Source organism: Bos mutus, chromosome 6 (genome assembly GCF_027580195.1).
Source record: "Bos mutus isolate GX-2022 chromosome 6, NWIPB_WYAK_1.1, whole genome shotgun sequence".
In the NCBI taxonomy this organism is placed as follows: Eukaryota; Metazoa; Chordata; class Mammalia; order Artiodactyla; family Bovidae; genus Bos; species Bos mutus.
Window position 1 is genome coordinate 99401947 of NC_091622.1, and position 23692 is coordinate 99425638.

The 23692-nt window shown below is 38.0% G+C and overlaps 1 protein-coding gene across 6 annotated transcripts in view; it reads right to left on the bottom strand.

The window, feature by feature from the left end:
- The window catches only part of WDFY3 (WD repeat and FYVE domain containing 3), a 283089-nt gene that overhangs the window by 195101 nt on the left and 64296 nt on the right, over nucleotides 1-23692 (bottom strand). The window lies entirely within an intron of this gene.

The window sequence follows — 23692 nt, forward strand, 5'->3', positions numbered from 1 at the left end:
GCTGCAGTTAAGAAATAAATAAACCAACCACTGGGTTAGAACACACACCAAAATCAATAACACTAAGCTTTCAGAAAGCACCATCAGCCCTTTTCAACCACCATGAACTGTGCCAGCTATCAGCTAACCTCAGACACAAAAAACAGGATTATCTTACAAAAGGAACCAGGAGGGCTGGGAGGACATTATGGATATGCCAAACTTGGGTAAAAGGCAATTTGCTTTTTAATTTGTAGAAAAGCAGGAATAACTTGAAAATTTGCAATTTTGCCATATAAGCCAGTATGGCATTTCTTAAGAAAGGTGAAATCACTGCTTTATTTACTAAACATCTATTGATTTTTTTAAAGCCATAAGAAGAACTAGTATCTTAAACACGCTTGTCCTTGAGAATTTTGAGTGCAATTCCACATTTGGCTGTGGGCAAATGTTTATGCAGCCTAGCTGCACTACACCAGGAGGTCACCTGTGACTGACTCATCACAGGTAAGGAGCAGGAAGACACTCTACTCAAGGCTGGTCTGTGCCAAGACACCACTAAGCTGTCCAGTCATGGGGAAAGTCCACTTTTTTTTTCCTCAGACCATTGGCACAGGGCCGAGGAGGCCCTCTGAACTACAAAATGACAAGTCAAAGTCAGTCTGGTTCAAACTTGCTCGACATATTTCATTCTAGAATGAAAAACGTGTTAAGTTCTCCAAATGTAAATTATATTTCAACAAATACATTCCAATAGCCCACTATGTGCTGCTATTTCTAGTCCTGGAGAACCCCAGAACAAAAATAAAATCTGAAGTGAATTATAAATCTTGTGTAAGTTAGATCTGTTCTGTTTCCTTAACCTGTAGCTGCAGTTTATAATCTAAAGTGTGTGGATAGGATTCAGGGGATTCATGATCCTTTAACACTTCAAAAAACATTTTTAAGAGTCTCCAGCTTTCAAAGGCATCTATGTCATTAAAAAGTCAAGCATCATTCCTTATTTATAGAGCATTAAAGCACTTTCTGACCATTTCCTTTGGTCGTCATTCCAATTTAAGCAAGTGAACCAAGGAGGGGATTAATTCTGCTTGTGAGACCCCCCAAGACAAGACCAACTTGCTCAAAATGCACAATGAAAAAGAACTGAGTGAGAACCTAGGACTCTGACCTCCTGGTCCAGCCCTTTCTGCTTACTGGTATTCATGTGCCTATTTTAAATTACAGAATTTTGGCAACTCTGACTCTAGAATATTTATTTTGCATCAAGAGGCAATTAGGATGTAAAAGAAATCTTTTTGACTTTTCTGAAGATACATTAATCAAATATCCCTAAACAGACAAATAATCACACAAAGACAGAAACTAGCTAGATGTAATCAAGCTATTGTACCACTGTGATTTACTCTCTGTCAGAGTCAGGCAGCTAAAGGGATTTACTGGTATTTCTTGATTACTCAGATAATCTCAGTTTGGGGGAAAAAATCAGATGCCTCTTTTCTCCTAATTTACTAAGAAACACTTAAGCCTATGCTATTAGATTGCTGACTCATAGCTTTGTCTGTACTTCAATGTTTTGTAAGTGAAGGTATAACTCAGATACAGAACTATCTTGTTTAAAGTACTCTTCAGCAGTGAAAGAGCAGAAAAGAATGGGTACTGTTTGTCAAATCTGTACCCACATGTCCATGTAAGATAGTTAACTTCAGGTGAAAGATTCTTAATTCCCTTGAATCTTGGGTTTCTCTGACCTATGAAATCTTTCCTCATAGGCTTTCTGAAATGCATACATAAAATAGCATCATTTCTATGAGGTGTCAAGCACATTATGTTCAACAATTTTTAAATTTCTTCCTTCAGCTTGGTCATGAAACATTTAATTCCTTTTCATTTACATTTTAGTTATTTAAGCAAAACAACAAAAGGAAGGGAAACAATATAGGCCCTATGTTTTATTAGAGATGTACAAAACTATAAATAAAAAATAAAGGAAAAATTTATTTCTTAAATGCTCAAAAAGAGGTTCATAAAGCAATAAAGACAAGACAGGCAAAATGTAGTACTATTGACAACAAATCATAAGAATGATTATTTGGGGGTTAGTTATTAGGGATTTTCAAAATATTTACAAATATTATTGTACATAAGAACTAGTTTTCTAATGCAAACTCTATTTCATTTCACAAAAGAAAAGTGTGCTGCCAACAGAGGGTTATTTAAATAGCAATGAGATAATTACTGCATGAGCCCAGACAGTATTTTTTATTCTAATCTCTTGTGTTAATGCTTGAAAATCTTTTGGAATTGCTTGAAGAACTGTTTAAATCCTTTAAACAGTTTGTCATTTTTAAATTATGAAAGGGTAGAAAAAGTAAATAGCTTCAACTTGCAAAAATATATTTGACAAGTTACTAATGGCCTTTGAGTAGCTCAGCTAAAAACTGCAAAGTGTTTTTTCTGAGTAACTCCTTAATTTCACAAGAGAAGAAAAAAATAGCTCACAGGACTTAGGGAAAATCTTAAAGTTTCATTCAGTTCAGTTCAGTTGCTCAGTTGTGTCCGACTCTTTGTGACCCAATGAATTGCAGCACGCCAGGCCTCCCTGTCCATCACCAACTCCAGGAGTTCACCCAAACTCAAGAATTATAATTCCACAGGTTTTTTCTTAAACTTTCTGGAGAAAAAAAAATCGTGTTTTTGCACTGTGAAGGCAAAACTTCCTACACTTTTGAAAAAAGAAGACAAAATTCTGACAGGCTCCCAACAAACTGTATATATAACCTGGCATTCTAAACCTATACATTGAAAAAGAACCATTAATACTGTCCTGAATTAGAATTTTAAAATTCTACCTACTGAAAACTGTTTTTGCCCCTCAAGAATAGCCATATCAGAGTTTAGGCCCAAGTATAAGACATGACAAGATCAGCCATCTCATTTATATGGCAAAATACAATCACTTAAGATCAATACCCAACATGAGCTTCCCTGGTGGCTCAGTGGTAAAAAATCTGTCTGCAATGCAGAGACACAGGTTAGACCCTGAGTCAGGAAGAGCCCCTGCAAGCCACTCCAGTATTCTTGCCTGGGAAATCCCATGGATAAAGGAGCCTGGTGAGCAAAAGAGTAAACAACAATAGCTCTCTATTGCATTACATATTTTTATAATTGTTTGTAATGAAAAATCAGAAATAGCCTAGTCCTTTAGTAGATGAATAGGCGACTTCTGGTACATCTATATTATGGCATAGTTTAGTTCTCAATAGTTAGGAGGAAAAAAAGAACTTAAATTTTGAAAAAATCAGGGTTTCGACACCTAAATTTAAAAAGTCTAGAAGTCATCACTCCTGTACTTACAAAACAGCTGAAGAAACCGGAAACCAAGGATTTTTCCCTGGAACCCTCAGGGAACTGAGACTACAGAGCAAACTAATCCCTGAAATCTCGGGAGACAAGTCAATCCGCAAAGTCACAGATGGAATACACTTATCTAGAACAGAAATCCCTGGAGCCCTTAACTGTGAAGAACTGGTAGGGGCTAACAGTGGGCGATCGAGGGCCACAGTCTTCAGGCCCTCCCCACAACTTTCCTGGGCTGCAATTCTAGGACCCCTCCAGACTCTTTCACAGAGATGATCTGGGAAAGCTGCCCTCCAGGCTCTGGCAGAGGGAGGGGAAGAGCAATCACTTTGAAATGTTCCCAGAGCAACTCTACAAGAAAGCCCTACTTTCCAGGGTCAAAGACTATCTTAGCCTTGTCTCACTTGAGGGAAGGGCATATCTCCCTCTCCTCCTCCCCCAGTTCCACCACCCCTAGCCTTCCAGTCTTACCTAAGAGGGTTAAAGGAAGAAACAGCCTGAGAGAAATACTTGGGAAGGTCACAGCCCAGAGTTACAAACCCACTGAGATTTAATCATCAGGTTACAAAACTGTTCCCTCTTCCACACTTTACAACCACCAACTGTGCTCTAAAAAAAAAAAAAAAATCAAAGGGAAGTGCAACAAATCAAAAGCACCATAACAATTAGGAAGAATGCTTTGATGAGCTCAACAGTAGACCAAATAAGGCCATGGAAAGAATTAGTAAGCCTGAATATAAACCAATTAGAAGATTCCAGAAGGAGAAGAAAGAGAAAAGCTTCCAGAAGGAGAAGAAAGGGAACAGAGGCATGCATATTCAAACTAATAATGTCTAAGAACTTTACAAAATTAATGACAGACACCAAACCACAGATACAGAACACTCAGAGAATATCAAGAAAGGTTAAATACCTCAAATACCACATTTAGGCAGATCAAATTCAGACCATACAAGGTCAAAGACAAGGAGACACTCTTGAAAGGGAGTGGGGTTAGGGGGTGAGGGGGAGTAGGAAAAACTTACCTAAAAGAACCAGGACAAATATTACGGTGGACCTCTCATCCAAAATGTGCAAGCAAGAAGATAATGGAGGGAAATATTTAATGTGTTGGAACAAAAACCAACCAGTCCAGAATTCTATATCCAATGAAATTGTTAGGGGAAGAATACTGATTGAAACCGCCCACCCTGGCCAGGCACTATAGTAACTATTTGCATGAGTTGTTTTACAACAGGAGGTCCTGCTAAGGAACACGGAACTAATAAGCCAACACCAACCAGAAGAATTCAGGAAAGGTCAAAAGGAGACACCACATGTCCGACCACCTCCCAGAATCCTTCTCTCTGGCATCCATCTTGGCTGAACAAGGCGTGCACCACCAGGAAGGACTCTGAGTCAGAATGATCTGCTAAGGACAACCCGGAAACTAATCCCATCACCATAAAACCTGAGACTGCGAGCCATGTGGCCGGGCAGTTCTCCTGGGTTCCCTTGCCCTACTGCTCTCCACCCACGTGCCCTTTCCTAATAAAATCTCTTGCTTTGTCAGCACATATGTCTCCTCGGACAATTCATTTCTAAGAGTTAGACAAGAGCTCAGTTTCAGGCCCTGGAAGGGGTCCCCCTTCCTGCAACAAAATTATCCCTCAAAAGTGAAGGAAGAATAAAAAATTTCTCAGACAATCAAAAAATGTCATATGTATTGTAACGTGATATGCCATGTCAGAAATATTAAAAGTTGTTCAGGGAAAAAAAAATTAATACAGATTGGAAAATTGTACAGGCATACTATGCTTTATTACACTTCACAAATTGAGTTACTTTTTGCAAAGTGAAGGTTTGTGGCAATCCTGTGTTATCAGACGATGGTTAGCATCTTTCAGGAAAAAGTATTTTTAAATTAAGGTGTGTACATTTTTTGGACATGTTATTGTACACTTCACAGACTACAGTATAGTGTAAATATAACTATTATATGCACTGCTGCTGCTAAATCGCTTCAGTTGTGTCCAACTCTGTGCAACCCCATAGACGGCAGCCCACCAGGCTCCCCCGTCCCTGGGATTCTCCAGGCAAGAACACTGGAGTAGGTTGCCATTTCCTTCTCCAATGCATGAAAGTGAAAAGTGAAAGTGAAGTCGCTCAGTCGTGTCCGACTCTTAGCGATCCCATGGACTGCAGCCTACCAGGCTCCTCCATCCATGGGATTTTCCAGGTAAGAGTACTGGAGTGGGGTGCCTTCTCTGGGGAACCAAAAAATTGGTGTGACTTACTTTATTGCAATATTTGCTTCATTGAGGTGGCCTGGAATATCTCCAGGGTATGTTTCTATTCACGTAATAAACAGAAAGGTATCAGAGAAGGAATAAATTATGGTAAAAAAATATTTTTTACCATCCTTAACTGATCTAAAATATTGTTTTAAAAGTAATAATAGTAATAATGCATGAGGTGATTATAGTTTATGAATTAGTAAGATGAGTAACAGCAATGTCATAAGAATTGGGAATACTCTTGTAAGATATCCACAGTATGGTTGTTTAGTTGCTAAGTCATGTCTGATTCTTGCAACCCCATGGGCTGTAGCCCGCCAGGTTCCTCTCTCCATGGAATTTCCCAGGCAAGAACACTGGAGTGGGTTGCCATCGCCTTCTCAGGGGATCTTCCCGACCCAGGGATTGAACCTGTGTCTCCTGCATTGCGGGAGGACTCCTGCACTGCAGGCAAATTCTTTACTGACTAAGCTATGAGGGAAGCTGGAGGGCAGATGAATATTAGTAAAAAACGTACACTCTAGGGCAACCACTGAAACTTGTTTTTAACGTTTAATTGATACACAAAGAGAGGAGTTAAAAAGAAACCATGTAAAATACTCAGTTAAAACCAGAGAAGGCAGAAGGAACCAAATAACAAATGCAACAAATATGAAAGCTATACACAGGACAGATATTAATCTTACTATATCAAAACTCACTCTAAAGGTGACTAGATTAAACACACCAATTAAAAGACAGAATGTTAGGCAAATTTAAAAACTTATGTCAACTTTACGGTGTTCACAAGAAAGCTGCTTCAAATATATTGAATAAATAACCAGATATATTGAAACTAAAGAGATGGAGAAAGGTACACCATGTTACTTCAGGTAAAAGAAAGCTGGGTTAACTATATTAATTTTAGACAATGCAGTCTTTACAAGAACAATTTCAGGGATAGTTACATATTGACAAAAGGGTCAATTCTCTAAGACTTTACAATCCTTAACATGTATAAGCCTAACATGGAAATCCCACAGGACGCAAACATGGACAGAACTGAAGGGAGAAAGAAACAAATTCACATTTGGAGCTGGAGACTTCAACGGGCCTCATACAACAACTGACAGATCAAGTGTGCAGGAAATCAACACAGACACAGCTTACTGAACAGTGCTATCAGTTGACTAGAACTAGAGTTGATATTTTCAAAGCACTCCATCCAACACCAGCAGAACGCACATTCTTCTCCAGCTCACATGGAATCTTCACCAAGGCATTTCACATACTGGGCTGAAAACACACCTTAGCAAATTCAGAAGAAAAGAAATCACACACAATATGCTCTCAGATCACAGTGGAATTAAACTGGAAATCAGTAACAAAAGACAGCCGGAAAAGCCCCAAATATCTAGAAAATAAACAACATGAATCTAGATAACACGAGTCAAGGAAGTGTCAGGAGAAATCTTAAAACATTTAAAAATGAATGAAAATATAACTTATCAAAATGCATAAAATGCAGTGGAAGACGTTCTTGGAGGGAAATTTGAAGCACTAAAAACATATAAGGGAATATGCTCGGTCACTCAGTGGTGTCCAATTCTTTTACGATCCCATGGATTGTACCCGCCAGGCTCCTATGTCCTTGGGATTCTCCAGGCAAGAATACTAGAGTGGGTTGCCATTTCCTACTCCAAAGGATCTTTCTGACTCAAGATTGAACCGTGTCTCTTGTGTCTCCTGCCTTAGGAGACACGTTCTCTACCACTAGCGGCACGTAGGAAGCCCATTTTAAGAGAATAAAGATGTAAAAGTAGCCTAAGCTTCTATCTTAGGAAACTAGAAAAATAAGCAATTTAAGCTTAAAGGAAGCAAAAGGAAAGAAATAAATTTCAGCAACAAATCAATGAAACTGAAAACATAAGAACAAAGAAAATAAAAAACAACAAGTCTGGTTCTCTGAAACGATGGATAGAATTAGTCTCCATCTACCCTACAGCTGGTATCCCTATCTGGAGTGCATTTTCCCTACAGCCCTCAGTTTTCCTCTGAAAAACAAAGCAGGTATCATACTACTTCTCTGATTTACAACCTCTGCTGATCCCCAATTGCCTAAAAATAAGCCAAAGTACCTTAATCTGATATCTAAATTCTTAAACTCTCTGGCCCCATTTATATTTCCAGACTCCTCTTTCACAAAGCCACCGGCTTCACTCTAAATCCTGCTTCTTCAGCCCTGTGTACGTGTGTGTCACCTTCTTTCGGCCAAGGACCGCCCCTCTTCCACCTTTCCTAGCAGATAAGCCTTAAGGTCACCTTCTCAGAGAGTGGGAGTGTGTGTGTGCTCGGTCATGTCTGACTCTGCCACCCCATGGACTGTAGCCTGCCAGGCTCCTCTGTTCATGGAATTTTCCAGGCAAGAATACTGGAGTGGGTTGCCATTTCCTGCTCCAGGGTATCTTCCCAACCCAGAATTGAAACCGAGTCTCCTTGTCTCCTGTGTCTCTTGCATTGGCAAGCAGATGCTTTTACCACTGAGATACCTGGGAAGCCTCCCTTCTTTCCCAAGCCTCCAAGCAGAATCTGTTGCTTTATCCTACCATGGTTCTTTAGTTATTATAGTCTGTCATTAAGAAAGACAGTATGGCATACTGGTTAAGTAGGCTTTGCAACTGATCGCCTAGATTCAAATCCTTTTTGCTGTTCAGTCACCAAGTTGTGTACGATTCTTTGCGGCCCCATGGACTGCAGTACACCGCACCCCCCTGTCTTTCACTATCTCTTGGAGTTTGCTCAAATTCATGTCCATTGAGTCAGTGATGCTATCTAAACATCTCATCCTCTGCCACCCCCTTCTCCTTTGCCTTCAGTATTTCCCAGCAACAGGGTCTTTTCTAATGAGCCGGCTCTTCACATCAGGTGGCCAAAGTATCAGAGCAGCTTCAGCATCAGTCCTTCTAATGAGTATTCAAGGTTGATTTCCTTTAGGATTAACTGGTTGGATCCCCTTGCTATCCAAGATTCAAATCCTAGTTGCACCTTGCACTAGTTGTCTAACTTCAGCAGGTCGTTCATCATCCTTGTGCATCAGATTCCTCACATGTGAGAAGAGAGTGACTAACAGAACCCACCCCAGAGCAGTGTTGTAGTGTAATTCACCAAACGAGGTGCTACCCAGAAAACACGTCAGGGTAAGGTCTGGCACAAGTGCTCGGCAAGCAACAGCTGTTAGTGCTATTCTGCTGTAACAGGTATAGACCAATTAGCGGTTATTTACTCCCTTTAACTTATAATGTCTTCAATGGTAGGAACCAAATATTATTTAACTTTGTATCCCCAGTTCGTAGATGACAGGTAAGTAAAAGTTAAAAAAGACTTATATACATATACACACTGACTGAGTATATGGTAGGACTATATTTTATGTGCAGACATACTGAATTCTAGACATGCTAGCTTTACTGTTCCTCACAAAAAATGACATACACGCTGAGTATATGGTAGTACTTTATTTTATGTGCAGATATTCTGAATTCCTGAAATGCTAGCTTTACTATCACAAAAAAACTACATAGTACACAGAAAATTTAAAAAAATTTTTTACAATTTATGTATCTAAGTTCTCATTGTACAGAAAGTCTTTAGAGTTCATAAACCTTGATGTTCTTGAAAATCTCCAGAAAAAAATTACACTGACAACCAACCATTTGTTCTTAATTGAAAAGTAACCAAGTTGCTTAAATAAAGATCACTGCTTTCTCCTTAATTAGCAGTATCTCTCAATAAATTATGAACTTCCTAAAAGCAGGCTATGCTCTCCAAATCCTTAACAACTACTTGAGGGTTTAGAATAGAGTTAGAAATGAACAAATGAATGGAGCAGCAGTTCCCACAGCTTTAAGGGAAAGTTCAACTTTCCAGGCTCTTCATTACCTGGCCCCTAGACCCAACCCCGCTCCTTATTCCACCCAGACTTTGTCTCCTGCAGGTCTCCCTGCTGTGCCTTCACAGACCCTGCACCTTCTCCTAGGGTAGGGGTGGGGTGGGGAGCCCTCCCCGTCTAGTACTTCTACGTGAAATCATCCTTCAGATCTCAGCTGTCCCTTGTCTAGAAAGCATTCCCTAATCTCCCAGTTTAATAAGAGAGATACATACAATACTGTGCGTATCTTTACCATAGCACTTCTCACCTTGGTATGTAACTGTTATTTTGCCTTTCCCCAACACCAGACAACTACTATAAGACTATGGAAGGCAAAGATCATATCTCTATGCAACTTCTTTCCTCAAGGTCTAACACGGTGCCTGGCAAAACAAGCAATACATGATCAACAAATGAGTAAAAAGTGATGACTAAAGTTTAGATGAGGAATGAATTAGAGGCAGCTCAAACCAAAAATAACAATAACCAAAATAATTTAAAATAGGCCAAAGAGGAGAATTTTCTCTAAATTCCTTATCTATTTATTCTAAAACAAGAAGGCTTACAAGACCACTTTGTTCTTTATGGTTTGTTTAAAATCCATTTATTTTATTACTTGAGGGGACTTCCCTGGCAGTCCAGTGGTTAAGATTCTGAGCTTCCACTGCAGGGGGTGTCGGTTCGATCCCTGGTTAAGACCCAACATGCCACTAAGCATGGCCAACAAAAACAAGAAAGAAAAAGAAAAATAATAAACCATTACCATCTGACCATTTTTGTTGGGAACATTTAAAAAAAAATATTCAGAAGAAACTACTATAAATTTAGAAAGTAAGAACTATGAATGTGAATGCAGAGACAGAAGAAGAAAAAAAAATTCACTACTAATAGGTTCAGTTGGTAAGCAGAGGATAACAAAACAGAAGGCAATAAGTGAACCCTCCACAGGGAATTGGGGCATCAACAACAAGCCAAGGATGAGGAATATCCAAAAGCAGCAGCAGCTCCCCAATACCAACAACAAATCACCACCGAATGAGCTGGAAGACACGCTATGCTCTAAAGGCAATGAAAGGAAAATGACAAGTGCAAAAGCTGATGCAGAATTATATTAGTAAAACACCACAAATTTTAAAAAGTAATAAAATGCAGATATCAACAAAAATAATAATGGTCATGAGGGTTTAAACTGCCAATTCTTATACTTTCATTTTTATGAAAACAACAACATTTATATATTCAGATAAATTTTGCCCTACCAATTAGTTATCTTAGAAGGCTATGTCCACATAATTATGCTGACATGGTTCAAAATACTTCAAAAAATTCCTCTTTACAGAGTGCTTCCAAGGCATTTTATAAGCTACATCTAAAACTCAGTGTCATCAAATACATGCTTTACCAAAAATGGAATTACCCCATTGCCCAGCTTGCTCATTTGCCTTAATTTCCAAACTTCCTCCATATAACTTCTGTAGATTACTAAATATCAGATCTCTTCAAAAAGACTGAGAATTTACCACTAATAATCAAAAGAATGCACCAAAGACTCTGCAGCTGATTATGGGGATAAAAATTCTGAACAGTTTCAGAACAATGCTATTGGTGAAATTTATTTTAAGTGTCTGCCTACTATGTGCAAGTTGCTGTGTGAATATCAATTCCAGTTTTTAACACCTCCATGGTGTGGCTATATTTTTTCTAAAATTCCAAACAGATCAGTACGCAACCTTCCACAAAAGTGACACAACTGCCTACAAGGAGACAGAGTCAAAACCCTTTGCAAGGTATAAAAGACTCCTCAGAGTCTGTTATCCATCCAGTTCCAAAGCTCTGTTTTCTGCAGTATGCCTCTTCTCAGCCTTGGCTCACATCACATTACCTAACTGCTATTCCCTGAATAGGCCATGCAATTTCAAACCCTTGATGGTTTTCCCACCTGGTCTTTGCTCCTCCTGAAATGGCCTACTCAGATGTTTTCTATTGCCCGGCACTGTATCATGAATAGTTCAGGACCGTGTTTAATTCCAAAACAATCTAAACCTAACTCTACAGAAGCAACTTGATCATTGATTCAAAGAAATATTTTTCAAGGCACTCCCCACCCCACCTCAGTCTTTCTCTGCTCCAGCCATCCAGCTCTGCTTTCAGTAGTTTATATTTACCATGTCCTGCCACCAACACAATTAAAAACATTAATCTGAAGAAAATGTTGGAAAATATCAGGGTAAGGAAGATGTCTTCAAAAAAAAATGCACACATGTTCACACATGTTATACACAAACACACACATTCTTTTCAAAATTAAACACTTCTGTACATGAAAGATTAACAGAAAACACAAGCTACAAATTGGGAACAAAATATTTGCACCTATAAATAACAAAAAAGCAATAGATCCAACATATGTAAAGAAGGGCTACAAATCAATGATAGATCATCCAAAAGAAAAATGGACAAAAGACAAACAGGTATTTCACACAAAAGGAAAATGAATGACTACAAACATGTCAAAGACTGCGTAATCTCATCAGTAAATGAAGGAAATGGAAATTATAATTTTCTGTCTGCTCTTTGCTCCTTTTAAGAATGTCTGCTCATTTACCCTGTATATACTTCTGCCCTATCCCAATTCCACAAATACTCATCCTTGTCCCCTAGAAAAACATGCACTCAATATCCACAAAGGGCTTCCCACACGGCACAGGGGTAAAGAATCTGCCTGCCAATGCAGGAGATGTGGGTCGGGAAAATCCCTGGGTCAGGAAGATCCCCTTAAGTAGGAAATGGCAACCCACTCCAGTGTTCTTGCCTGGAAAATTCCATGGACAGAGGAGCCTAGTGGGCTACAGTCTATGTGGTCACAAAGAGTCAGACACGGCTGAGTGACTGAGCACACAATAGCTACCATCGAGACTTTCCACAAGGGTTATGCTAACAATCGATAGCCAATAACCTAGTCTGAGCCCATCTAAGGCTATTTTTCAACCTACTCCCTATAGTAAAAACATCTTAGGATTTATGGGGGGTATTTCCAGTGAACAGGAACTCCTCCACCATTTCTTGAAAGTGAATCAACCTAGTGTAAGGTCACTGACCTATGTTATTTATATTCAACTTTCTAGTATTTGCTGTGGTACCTGAAACATAATAAATGTGTTATGACTAGCTGGAGAATAGCTGGATTGATGGAGCAAAGCAGGAAATCTTGCTGACATCTTATTTGTTAACTTTTCCAGAAACTCTGCTACCATTATTATTTAAAATACTCTTTATTCACTTAATGGAGGTATATGATGACAATTAAGAAACCTATGAAATTTTTAAAGAAACATACATCAAATAAATCTTAGATGATAAAGGACTAAAAATATTACTTGCTACCAGATATAACCCTTTGCTCATCAGAGTATTACTGTTTCTTTATAATTTTGGCATTAGATCCTTCTGCAAGTGAAATACAAAAATGTCCCATGGTTAAGGGGTACATGTGCATTCTCACTACAGAGTTTAGGGATGAGGGTTGAAGATTTAAGAAACTGAAAAGAAAGAAAGGAAGAAAAGAATAAGAAAGCTACATTTCTCTATTCTTCCACCATAGTAAAACCTAAGAATGATTACCACAAATAGCCATGTCCTAATTACATCATTTCACTGTTGATCACATGTAGCCTATTTTAAAAAATGCCTTTGGGGAAGAATGAGAGGAGAAATGCTATTCTTATCAGTTTTATATTTAATAGAATTTATAAATCCATCTGAAACGTTAACAATCATATATAAAATATACTGTTATTCTTAGGAAGTAACTTACAAAAGTGAATAATTGCATAGTGCAACCCTGTTTACCACATTTTTCTTAGTCTTATCCTCTTCTTAGAAGGAATGCCATGTAATAAAATACAAAAAACGGACTCCCTGATGCTAGGGAGAAAGTTATTTCTTAGGTTTATATTTGCTTATTTAACTTATATGCAGAGTACATCATGAGAAATGCTGGGCTGGAAGAAGCACAAGCTGGAATCAAGATTGCCGGGAGAAATATCAATAACCTCAGATATGAAGATGACACCACCCTTATGGCAGAAAGTGAAGAGGAACTCAAAAGCCTCTTGATGAAAGTGAAAGAGGAGTGAAAAAGCTGGCTTAAAACTCAGCATTCAGAAAACTAAGATCATGGCATCTGGTCCCATCACTTCATGGGAAATAGATGGGGAAACAGTGGAAACAGTGTCAGACTTTATTTTTCTGGGCTCCAAAATCACTGCAGATGGTGATTGCAGCCATGAAATTAAAAGACGCTTACTCCTTGGAAGGAAAGTTATGACCATATATGACCTTTGCCAACAAAGGTCCATCTAGTCAAGGCTATGGTTTTTCCAGTGGTCATGTATGGATGAGAGCTGGACTGTGAAGAAAGCTGAGCGCTGAAGAATTGATGCTTTTGAACTGTGGTGTTGGAGAAGACTCTTGAGAGTCCCTTGGACTGCAGGGAGATCCAACCAGTCCATTCTAAAGGAGATCAGTCCTGGGTGTTCTTTGGAAGGACTGATGCTAAGCTGAAACTCCAATACTTTGGCCACCTGATGCAGAGTTGACTCATTGGAAAAGACTCTGATGCTGGGAGGGATTGGGGGCAGGCGGAGAAGGGGACGACAGAGGATGAAATGGCTGGATGGCATCACCGACTAAATGGACATGAGTTTGAGTGAACTCCGGGAGTTGGTGACAAACGGGGAGGCCTGATGCAATTCATGGAGTGGCAAAGAGTCGGACAAGACTGAGCGACTGAACTGAACTGATATGTATTTTAAACATTCTATAATAAAGTCTAGCTCTCAATATTTTGGGGGAACAATCTAAAAAAAAAAACACTGATGTTTCTTTTCGGACTGAAGGATCAAACACACCTGGCTATTCTCATTCTGCTCCTTTTATATTTGACAATTAACATCTCAACTAAAGATGGGGGACAGCGGTAAAAAGCATACAACTAAAATCTCCTAGTTCAGATATCTACTAAAAGATTTAGCATTGGAGGTTAAAATTAAATATATAAATACTAGCTACCTTATCTCAAATGTCTAGGCTTTTGAATCCAATTGCTAAAACAGAAAATATCAGCTATAAGAAATAAAACTGTCTAAAAATGAAGTGTATAAAGTTTCATTTTTCTAACCACCTTCCCCCTACAAAGTATATGTGCATGTGTGCTTTTAATTGCTCAGTCGTGTCTGACTGCTGTGACCCCATGGGCTACAGCCCGTCAGGCTCTTCTGTCCATGGGATCCCAGGCAAGAATACTGCACTGGGGTGCCATTTCCTCCTCCAGGGGATCTTCCCAACCTAAGGATCTAACTGAGTCTCCTGCATCTCCTATATTGCAGGCAGATGCCTTACTGCTTGCTTGAGCCACTGGGAAAGAAAGTACATATAACATTCTAAAAATTACAATTTGTACTAAGCAAAATATACTAGGTAGGGAACAGAAGCAAGCAAAGACTTGAGATTCAAGAAAATATAGATTATTTTTCAGATTTACTTTTCTTTTTGAAATTACATCAGGAAAGTTATCCTATGGTCAAAACTGAGTCATTCCAAGATATTTTAATTAATTTTTGTTTATGCATAATCTATGTTTCTAGTAGAATATATATTAATTCATTAAAAAATACTGAGAGCTACACCAGGCTTGAGTACTTGAAATATCTGGAATGGTTCTTCAAAGTAATTATCCCTAAAGTGAAACTTGCTATTATTTATCCAGGTCTTTTAAAACTTCACTTATCTTTAATTTTTGAATGATTAATTTTTTAAAACTATTTAATATACTCTCAAACTTCAGACAGGGTAACAAGTCATTTAATTTCATGTCTAGATTGCTACTAAAAAGCAAAATTTAACACTTTAAATAAAATGAAGGAAAAAGAGACCATGAAACAATTTAATTACACTTTTAAATGGATTTTTAATTTGAATACAATATTTAAAGAAATTGATCAAGAATTTCCAACATATTTGTTTCAAGGATCATAATGGCTACTAAACATAACATAAATATATTTAAGGAAGATAAGAGGTAACAATGAAACTTGCTGAAACTTCATGAAGCTTGAAAATTAAATCATATAATTTTAAATTTCAAAGACGTGTGTGTGTGTGTGTGTGTGTGTGCTCAGTCACTTTAGTAGTGTCCAACTCTTTGTGACTCCGTGGACTGTAGCCGGCCAGGCTCCTCTGTCCTCGGGATTATTCTGGTAATACTGGAATGGCTGTCATATCTTCTCCAGGGGATCTTACAAACCCAGGGATCAAACCCACATCTCCTGCAGCTCCTGCACTGGCAGGTGGATTCTTTACCAGTGAGCCACCTGAGAAGCCTTCAAAGACAGTCCTTCACCAAACCTTGGTGATAAAACTAGTTCTTACTGACCTAAGAGCAAAACTAAGTTAAAGACGAGAGAGAGAGACCCATAAATGTATTGGGAACCTAATGCATGATAAAGGTCCCAGGAAAGGGTGATTGTTAAGTAGATAGTATTCGGAAAGTGACAAACTCAGAATAAAATAAACAAAAGTCATACCTATAGCCATACACAAAATGTGGGTAAAATTACAAAGAGAAGAAAATATATGAGGACACCTTTATGAATTACGTACACATTTCTTAAGCATAAATTCAAAGCTGTATGCCATAAGCAAAAATAAAATGAATGTGGTTACATAAAAATTAAATGATTTGGCTCAGTAAAGAGCACTGTGAATCAAGCAAAAGAGAGGTAATACAACGAGAGAAGATATTTCAAATGTCTAAAATGGAAAGGATTAAAATTTAGAATTTACAAGGAATTCCAAAATCAATAAGAAAAATATAGCTATCCAAATTAGAAAAAAATATGAGCAAGCATACTGGAAGGCCAAACATATCAAGAGATATTTTAACTTGCCCAGTAAAAGAAATGCAGACTAAAATATGGAAATGCTACTTTATGTCTATTAGATTAGCAACAGGCAGAAAGCTGGAAAATGCCCCTGTCCGTGGAGATGTGGAAAGGCGCACATATACGACTGATGGGGAAACAGAGAGGTGGAGGACCTCACGGGCGTAAGCTGTTCAGTACTGCATTCGGCTACTCAGCATACACACCAAAGAGGGTGAGAACTTGTAAATGGGTGTTTACTGAACTGTATGCGTGATGACTGGGGACTCCCATCACTAACAAACTTAGTAAGCAGAGCAGGGTTGGGGACTTCCCTGGTGGTCCAGTGGTTAAGACTCTGTGCTCCCAACGCACAGGGTGAATCCCTGGTTGGGGAACTAAGATCCCACATGCCCTCACATCCCGCATGGTGTGGCAAAAAAATAACAGAAACAAAGAAAGACATCATTAGAAGAAAATTTTTAAAAAAGAACAGGATTGACAAAGATGTAGAATCATTCATATTCAGTTAAAAGTATATATTTCACATGAGTGCATCTTAAAAACATAATGATGAGTGAAAGGAACTAAGAAATAGGATGAAATATATACAACATACCAGTTCTTGAATACTAGAAATACACACAAGACAAATATTTTACAAGAATACATATGAATGAATGATAAGACTATTGTTTCAACAGGGTTTTTGTCTGTCCTTCACTAAAAATACAGCCCTTTAAAGGAAATAATTACTTTGCAGTACTTCTGAATTTAAAATAAGCCCAACAAATCAGTTTATTATATAATAACTATGTATTTATAACTGAAATTACTTAAATAAAAACTATTTTATATCTTGAATGACTCTCAATGAAACCATATTTAAATCAGATACAAGTAGGTATGTTTTTTCCCTAAAGCGATTCTTAGCTATTCCTCAATTTAGTTTTTTTATTCCTCTGACATTAAAAAATTTCCTTAAAGGAAACTTCATCTCCTCCCCAAGCAACAAGAAAAAAAAAAAAAAAAAAAAAAAAAACACAAAAAACTGGTATCTGTAGGAATATTTGGCTGAAAGTTTTCTGGGTTCTTTGGTTTTTATTTGTTTTATTATCTGTGACTGTTTGAATGGTCAAAACAAAATAAAGCTTGGATCAAGTCCTCCATCCTCTTGAGGAGGAGGCTGGCCCTAGGGTGGCCAGTGATGATAACTTACCACATATTATATGATAAACTATAAGGAAATAGTACCTGACTCAGAGAGGGAAAAGCCAAACCAGTCAACTTCCCTCAGATCCACTATTAGGGAAAAATAAGGGGATGGGGTGGGGAGATAAAACTGGTTTCTTTATTATGTCAAAATCAACTGTGCAGTTTTTAGTAACAAAATAAATCTGAGCTTCTTCCAGTCCTCAGAGAAGCTTACCCATGGTTTCCATCAACAGAAAATCACATTGGGAATACCAAGGTGGTTCTGTAGTATTTGATAACTTAGATTTGGCTTTAATTAAAAAAAAAAAAAAGGCAACCTTCAATTAGTATCTTTCAGTCATTACAACTTTGACATAATCTGCCTTTATCTCTATGGAGTTATGGTTCAGGATAATGCCTTCTGCCCTATAACATTCCGAATCAAGAGTAAAGTGAAAATGTCAGCTACTGTTGCTCTGGGTGGATCCCTGGGATACAGCAGTTTATATCAACAACTAGCACATGTAGCATTTAATTTTTGTGAAATGACAGCTCTTTTAGGATATCTGATTTCACAGAGCTTAGAGCCCATGGTGTGATGCAGGTGTGGCATGTGATACCGGGGAAGTATTGATAAGATACTAGGGGAAAGAAAGTACAGCAGGGAACCCTAATCAAGCTGCAGAGTGGCAGGGTTGTAGGGAGGAAGAGGATCAGGAAGGACTAAGCACATTTTTTTTTAAAGATTTTCAACAACAGAAAAAAATACATGAATGGACTTCCCTGCTCATCCATAGGCTACTCTAGCCAATCAGGTTTTTGCAGCTTTGTTCTCTGCATGTTAATTCTTCACACACAAACTTTTCTACACATGATTTATAATCAGTTTTTCCAAGTGGAAAACACCAGCCATTCTGCCCTTGAATCATTTTAAGAGTCTAGAGGGACAGCCTTGGCAATTAGCAACTGGGGCGGGGGTTAATCCCTAAGGAACTCCCGTTTCCTGCCTCTGCGACAGTTTTTGTCTAGGAAATAGAGTTAAGATCCACAGCCAAGTACGATGCTAGTTATCCTCACCAAAATGTATTCATTTATTTCCTACCACAAGTGGTACAATGCCTAATTTATAAGTTAAGAAACTGACACCCAGAGAGATTAAAGCAACTTGCCAAAAAGATCCAATAACAAGCATCAGGTGAAATTTGAATTCGAGACACATACATTGAAGACAAGAGCTCTTCTTATTAAATGGAAGCTGTCTCTTTGCCTTGATGAAATAACTTTATTTATGAAAGCAACTGTGATTTTATTTTCTAACTGTTCCTAGCAATGATAGTACTATTTGTTCTCTCTAAAAACATTTGGACAAAATTAACGCAAGTATTTTTGTCCACAAGAAGTTAAAAAAACATGCACACACAAAATCCGTGTTTACTCTGTGTATCTCCCACCAAGGGTGTAACCAGACTGGCAACAAGAAATATGATTCATGAGTAATATCTTGGCTGAGAGTTCTTAGCATCTCACATCTGACAGACCAGGGAAATGTTACATACACCTAATCACATTTTTCATTTGAGTTTCCTGTTCTCTTTCGTTCAAGTCCTTCCCAGTTCTCATACCAGGCACTCAAACACATAACGCCAAATACGGAATCATATTCAGAAATAGTAAAGAAATAACTTCCTAGAAGAATGCATCAAAGTAAATTACAAATAAAAATATACTACTAGCAACTAAATGCAACAATGTATTATGTAATTTAACGTGTTCTGAGCAATTCTTTCCATTAAAGAAAAATAAGATAATAACCTCAGAAAAAATCTACTCCAACATCAGAAACTATTCATCTTATTCTTCTATGATTAAAATAATATACTGTTATATTATCCTTAAAAGATGCTGACTTTTGACTTGAAGAGAAATTTAGGTGTCATGGAATGTTTTCCCTGCATATTCACTATAAATGTTCATGTCAACTATTTCTGCCTCCTCTGTTCCTTAACCCTATTATTAGGCTCAGCTTAGATGGATCTAGCTTATGCCAGTTCGTGAAACCTTGATGGCCAAATTTTCAGAAATTGTAGAGAGTCAGTGTCAAACCTTAATAGCCTAAAACCAGCCATGGTGAGAACATTTTACCAAAGAAGTCACCAAACACTAAAAATGGGGGCTCTGTGGGGTCTTTTCTTGAAGAGGCAGTTGCTAAACATTTATTGGCAGACTACCATGCTCAGGCCTCACTTGCACTTTAGGAGTTTATACTTTTATTTACTTTATTATATCTCTTTTTCTTTTTAAACTCTGACTTACTGCTTCTATTTATTTATTTTTTCCCAAAGCCTACCCCTGAAAATATTTAGACTTAACCTCAAAGAGTTACAATATCATGACTAAGGATCTAAATTAAAAATAGTCTTTCACCAAAACAGTCTCACAGGAAACGTCTCCCTGAATCCTTATCTGATTGGCCTGATTTAGCTACTCTGCTATTTTGAAGGCAAAATCTATTCCTTGTGAGATTGCTGAGTAAATTTTTATTCTGATATGAATATTTTGCTTGAAGCTTATATATATGTTCCTCATAAAATATAAATGTATCAATGCTAAAAATTCTACAGTCTTTTTGTCTAAGAAAATAATAAATGATACAGTGTTGAACATCACAGACCTGAATTAAGTATGAATCAATATAATGCCCAAAACAAAAAAGACTAATAGTCTAAAAGTTTCCCTGGTAGCTCAGACGGTAAAGCATCTGCCTGCAATGCAGGAGACCTGGGTTCAATCTCTGGGTCGGGAAGATATCCTGGAGAAGGAAGTGCCAACTCACTCCAATATTTTTGCCTGGAGAATTTCATGGACAGAGGAGCCTGGCAGGCTACAGTCAATGGGATGGCTAAGTTTTGGACACAACTGAGTGACTAACACACATACACACGGACTAAAAAAGTCTATTAGTAAAAGTCTATTAGTCTGCTTTTATTGAAGCAAGATGGTTGCAACTTCTATAAAGGCACTGAGAACTGAATTAGGCAGAATGTTTAATCACAGGGGCTGGGAAACAAAGAACAGGCTTTCCACAGATTCCTTTGCAAATAGGTTCTTGCTGCAACATAGGTTCAGCCAATCAAATCTACTCACCCAAGATTCTGAAAGGCACAAGTGAAACAGAAACCACACTCTTGCTGACATTCACAATGTGAAGCCACAGAGATTTCAAGATTCAGTAATTACCTTCTGGTTGCTGGGAGGCAGGATGCGACACATACGTCTGGCTGCTCATAATACTGTGTGTATTCTAGAGCAGAGTTTGGCAAACTTTTTCTTTAAGGGCTGGATAATAAATCTTGCCAAGTGGTTTCTGTTGCCAGTGTAGTGTGAAAGCAACCATAGACAACAGGTAAGTAAAAAGTATGGCTGCATCCTAATAAGTTTATGTACAGATACTGAAATTTCGTAAAATTTTCAGGTGACACAAAACACTATTCCAATCTTGTGTACTGCTGTTCAGAATGTAAGACGGTGTACCCAGTTAGGAAACAGAGTGGAGGTTCCTCAAACAATTAAAAATAGAGCTATCATATGATCTAGCAACTCTACTTCTGGGCATTTATCTGAAGAAGATTAAAACACTAACTAAAGACATATACACCCCCCATGTTCACCTCAGCATTATATACAACCAAGATATGGAAACAATCAAAGTGTCCACTGACGAATGAAGAAAATGTGTACAAGAACTCAATGGAATATTATTCAGCCATAAAAGAAGGAAATTTGCCATTTGCGACTTCATGGGTGGGCCTTACGGGCATATGCTAAGTGAAATAAGTCAGACAGAGAAAAATAAGCGCCATATGATCTTACTTATAAGTGGAATCTAAAAAAACAAAAAATCAAGCTCCTAGTACAGAAAACAGTGTTGGTTGCCAGAGGTGAGGGGACGGGAGTGGGCAAATTGGGGAAGGGAGTCAAAATGTACAAATTTCCAGTTATAACAAGAGTTGAGTCATGAGGATATATGGACCAGCATGGCAACTGTAGTTAATAAGACTGCATTACATATTTGAAAGTGTTAAGAAAGTAAATCTTTAAAGTTACCATCGTAAGAACAAAAATGTAACCATGTGTGGTGATGGATGTTAAATAGAGTTATTGTAATGATGGTTTTGCAATATATACAAATACTGAATCATTAGCAGTACACCTTAAATTATAAAGTGTTGGACATCAATTATACCTCAATAATAACTTTTTAAAAACCTATTATTCTTCCTTTGACTTGTTCAACCGTTTAAAAACTGCAAAACTTCTTCTTAACTGAAAGGACACAGATAAATTCTTGAAGCCAGATTTTGCCTGCTGGCCACAGTTCATTAACCCTTACAATCGCATCCTGACCCACAGAGAAACCAGCAGCTCCCTTGATGGTCCAGCTCCATGGTATTGCATGGGAGATGCTTGTAAAAGGTCAACTGTGAGCTTAAAATCTGTTTCTTCAGCCCTTTCTATCTCTCCATAAACCGAGGAGCCTGGTGGGTTAGTCCATGGGGTCACAATGAGTTTGGACATGGCTAAGCCCACACATATACCCTTAATAAGCCTGTTCCTGCTTAAACTGGCTAGAATGAATTCTGTTCTCTGCAACTAAATCCTGACTGATTCACAGTACTACTATACATTCTTTAGTATCAAGCATCCAGTGGTCAAACGTTCAATGACTTTATAAACGTCATTATTTTTACAATTATTTTGTATGAATCAGGATCAAAATAAAGAATTATTGCTTTTTTTTTTTTTTTTTACTATAAAAATCAAGCATCTTGGGACTTATATCCTCATCCCTTTTCCTGAATTTGAGTGATTCTATATCTGCATGAGAGCTAGAAATGGGAACCCAAAGAGCAAGAATTTGGCATTTTGAGTTAGCACTATCCAAGGAACAGAGAAACACTGAATATGGCAGACACAGGAATCTGGTGGGGGCTTCTGTGCAGCCGGGGTAGGTCATCCAGCTTGGCATGAGCCTGAAGAAAACACCTCTCAAGACTATCCAAGGGTCTCTGCTAAAAAAACTTTCTCATTAGTAATCTTATTCCCCATGTGCATTGTGCCCAGGAAAGCAGTGTCCTAGGTGGGATATGTCTGCGTTCCGAGAGAGTATCCTAATAGTGTAAACAAATACAATGGCACTCTGGTGACATGCTGCGAGCCTGTCTCTGAAAGCCACCCAAATGACTTCTGGGTTAAGTGGCAAAATTAAGTTTTCAGATTTATGTTAAGGGATCCATTCTGGAATCATATGATGCTCTCCAAGATAACTGCCCTCCTCTTAGGCTGTCTGGGCTCCTTACCAGGCTTCCTCAAACTTGTCTTGTCTGGCTCTCTAACTTCAACAATATAGGAAGATGAATTTGTTTTTTAAAGCACCATGTAATTAGAGATCATTTTTAAAATATTGATTAAAGAACATGAATCCCTGTAAATAACAAGGAATAGTATAATAAAAACTATTAAAGTCATCTTTGGAATCACCTACCTTTCAAAATTCTGTTACTATTACCCTTAACTAACTCAATCTAAATAAACACTAAAAATTGTAAAAAAAAAAGAATTATTGCTAGTGGCGGATGATGTCCTTTAAGTCTCTCCACATGGGATTTGCCAGTTTGTACGGGCTGCTGCGTATGGGAAGAACTGTGTGCTCATCTATTAAGCAACAATTACGTGCCTGGCAGTGTTCTAGATGTTTGGAATAGAGAGGTGGAACATACCATTGTGATATGTATGTGTCCTTTGGGAGCTCAGATTCGCGTGAAAGAAAGAAAAACTAAATAAATCAATACACAAGTCTGGTGGTGATGGATGCAAGGAAAAAAGCAGCAAGCTTTGCAAATAAAATGCTCCGAGGTTGCTTGCTTGCTTGAGTATGCACAGTCAACTCAAAATGCCCTTCTGAGTTCACAGCAGAATAGAAACGTGAATGAATGAGGGAGTAATCCGTAAGAATTTCTAGGGGACGAATTTTCCAGGCTGAGGGACAAGCAAAATCA